Genomic DNA, 3472 nt, shown 5'->3' on the forward strand with positions numbered 1-3472 from the left:
TTGTTCAGGACTTAGTAGATATCCTTTGGTTTAAAATAAATCTTTTCCATTCTTTCCTCTTAATTCCATGTGTTGCGACTCTCGCTGTTAATTTTGTTATTACTTATCCAGCAAACTATTCAAAATTCATGACTGTAACAAAACAGTCCTCTGAACTGCAACTCTTGCTTGCCCTCAAACTAGTCCATCTTCCGGTTTGGCACGCTCAGCAAAAATAAGCGCTCAGCGCGCTCAGCAAAAATCCTACATACACTGTAAAAATTATAAGATCCTGGAGGAACTTTTAGGGGTTCTTCAATTTGAAACTGTGGGGGAACCTCAAAAGGTTCTTTGAAGAACCTTTTCAAAGGTTTCTTGAGGAACCTTTTGAAGTTCATTACAGAACCTTCATTATTATTAACCTTTATTATTATTATTATTATTATTATTATTAGAATGTATTAACCTTTATTGTTATTATTATTTTTATTATTATAATGTGGGATAAATGTACATGAAACAACAGATGTATTTAAGCAAGAATTTAATCAAAAGCGTCAAAGCATGTCAATGGCAAAATATTAGGAATACTGTACATGAAAGGATGGACAGATAGATACATAAATAAATATATAAATAAACAAATAATACACAGGCTACATAGATGAAGGCATGAATGAAAACATCTATTAAACAATGCTATTAACAACACAATTTTAACTTCCTAATGTACATGAAATAGTCAATAAATGATTGATTGAACTACAGTATTTAAGTATGAAATTTGACATCCGAAATAATTCTTTTGTCTTAATATCACACATAGACTGTAAAAACAAAAATGTGTTGTTCACGGCCTTTGGGTATTCCATATTGAAAATTAAATAAACTGCTAGCAATGCTCCAATGCCCATCAACACATATTCTGGTGTTACGACGTCTTGTCCGTCCATGCAAAGTGTAATAGTGGTGTCTTCTTCAAAGGGGTTCCCTCTCATGCATAGGGTAGGTGTGGGTGTCTTGGATATCTGAAAAGTACAGAATAACAGTATTTAGAATGGTAATTGGTGATATTCAAGCCCATTGGCAGTGGAAGTTTCTAACAGTGTCAAATGACTGGTACTCTTACCTTATCCACAACGTATGAGCCTGTCAGGATTGTCCCCAAACAGATATGGCCGCTCTGCTGCAAAGAGTCCTGAATTTGAACAATACACTGGATAAGTCTTATAGCAGTAATAACATACTTGTAATTCCATACAGTTTTATAACAGTAATGACAAGTGTAAATCAAACTTCTTAATACCTTTGTATTTGTAGGTTGTCTCCTCACAGGCCTGATTTAGTGCGGATTGGTACTTAGGTCAATGTTATGCAGGTGCTGAATTTCAGAGAAAACTTTTAAAAATATAAGAACAAATTGCATGTTTGCTTGGCAGAAGAACATCTGAAAAATAATTTGCAGTGAACTAAATGCCAAATGTTAACTCACAGTTCAAATGTGGTGTAAAGCTGGGTATTCAGTAAGGATTTCCTGTGTGGAGTGGCGTTGAATAAATGGCACTCTGTCACTGATTGTTCTCCTTATTCTGTTTTCAATCGTATTTAGATCAGGGTTTACTTTTCAACACTGCTCCTTCATTTTTGTCTCATTGTCCTGTAAATGTTACATTCAATTTAAAGTAAAGGTCAATTTGGTTAAAGAAATGTAATAAGTAGTAATATATGGTGTTTAATCATCATCTGAAAACTTACATTGGATTTGGATACGCTTTCATCACCGAGAACATGTAACCTGTCAGTGTAAAAAGATTATCAGTGAACATATGCACACGCACGCACACACACACACACACACACACACCATACCTGAACTACAGTGTTTGCATCCTGGGTAGCAGGTATCTGTGTGAATAGAAAAAAAAATAATAAGTGTGGTTTCCCTTGAGTTTTGTCCTGGAATTAAAGTAAACCTCAATAAGGATCACAGTGAAGTGTAATTCTGAAAGCTTCTGCTTGAGATACAGATGCATTTTGCTTTGTGAGGAAAAGGTGACTTGCCTGTGATGAATTTTGCCTTTTCCCATCCTTTGCTCGATGGTATCCAATTTCAGGAAGGCTCAGTGGGATTCTCTCCTTCTTGAATTTGTTTTTAGCATTCCCAACCAACTATAATATGAAAGGTTATATAAACCAATTAGCCTAAAGGAAAATTCAAATGCAATGGCCTGGTTTATACAGGTGTTAAGCAACATACCAACAGCAGTGAAGAGTGTCATAGTAGGCATACATGATTCAACTGCATCTGTAAGTGAGCAGACTACAACAACCTGAATACCCCTGACAGGACTATCCCATCCCATTATCCCTACTTGTTAGGTGCACTAAAAAAGGACCCTCACTACAGCCAGTAGGCCTAACTGTATGTTTATTACTTTAATAATCTACTTACATGCATATCCTGGTCCTGTGCGATCCCGGAGGAAAGGGTGCTTAGATACAGCAGCAGCACAAATGTTATGATACTGGATACCTTTGAAATTAAACATAGAGATGGAGTAGCCTATATTTTAAATGACTGGTTGTTGTTTTGCATGAATGCAAATGAAGAACAGTAAGTAAAGCTGTAGGCTACCTCATGCTATACACTTACCACATAGAAATTGAATCAAATAGGACCTGTATAATCTGCAAAATGAACGTCAGGACTTCCTCCATTAAATGTTAGCTTTCATTTCAGGAGAGTTGGAAACACGGGAAGTTGAAAAGTCTGTGCTGAAGGAGTAAAATAGACAGAATATTTGGCTAACATTCAGTTTAAGCATAGCATACAAGACAAGGCATAATGCTATCTTATAACTTAAAAAACTAACGGTAGGCTAAATAAGGCTAAGCTCTAACGTTATGTTAACGATGACACGTTGACCTTACCTTTAGTTGTATGCTATAGCCTATAATGAGGTCATGGTTAAAACGTCTCGTTTCCATTTAATATGTAGAATATGTATCATTTAAGGTATAGTTTCTGACAAACGTCAACATTAAAAAAGCTTGAGATAGGGCTGTCAAAATGTTGCACTCACCTCCTGTAGTAACGTTGACTCAACTGTCAAATTCTGTTGCCATGTTTAAAGAAGATTCCACACGCGCGTCATCGCCTCGAGCAACACCTGTGCGCCCATCGAGTTATCCGACCGTGTTCTGCTGCTATTTTGGCATAGGCAGTAGGCCTAGCCTATGCTCGTCTAGTTTTTCAAAATAGTTAATTACACACAATTAAGAAAACACCACACAAGTAGCTGAATTCTTCAGATCTTTTGCGCAATGAAACACAAGTCAAACTATAGGCGATTAGGGTCATCAAAACTCTTATTTTGTTGTCATAGCCTATCACAGGCCTAGTATCATATTATCTGATTAGGTTAGCTTATGTTTTGAATCAGTTAGGCCTAGGCTACACAGCAATATAGGCCTGTAAAAGATAAATTCAAGA

At 36.3% G+C, this 3472-nt stretch overlaps 1 long non-coding RNA gene across 4 annotated transcripts; it reads right to left on the reverse strand.

Annotated features, from left to right (window-relative positions):
* Positions 1 to 506: 506 nt before the first annotated feature.
* LOC143111605 (uncharacterized) lies at positions 507 to 2497 on the reverse strand. Of its 4 annotated transcripts, XR_012984559.1 has the most exons (8): positions 2432 to 2496; positions 2041 to 2181; positions 1849 to 1884; positions 1735 to 1774; positions 1472 to 1636; positions 1286 to 1377; positions 1109 to 1177; positions 507 to 1007 (listed from the first exon to the last, which is right to left on the reverse strand). It is a non-coding gene; the product is annotated as an uncharacterized LOC143111605 (long non-coding RNA). The 4 variants fall into 4 exon arrangements; XR_012984560.1 differs by having other exon boundaries at positions 1735 to 1884; positions 2041 to 2148; positions 2432 to 2497; XR_012984561.1 differs by having other exon boundaries at positions 1286 to 1360; positions 1735 to 1884.
* Between the last annotated feature and the right edge of the window lie 975 nt (positions 2498 to 3472).

The sequence above is a fragment of the Alosa pseudoharengus genome, unplaced genomic scaffold (genome assembly GCF_046254945.1).
Source record: "Alosa pseudoharengus isolate Yale_2024_CS ecotype anadromous, Long Island Sound unplaced genomic scaffold, YU_APseudo_1.1 YU_APseudo_1.1_scf_8, whole genome shotgun sequence".
Classification (NCBI taxonomy): Eukaryota; Metazoa; Chordata; class Actinopteri; order Clupeiformes; family Clupeidae; genus Alosa; species Alosa pseudoharengus.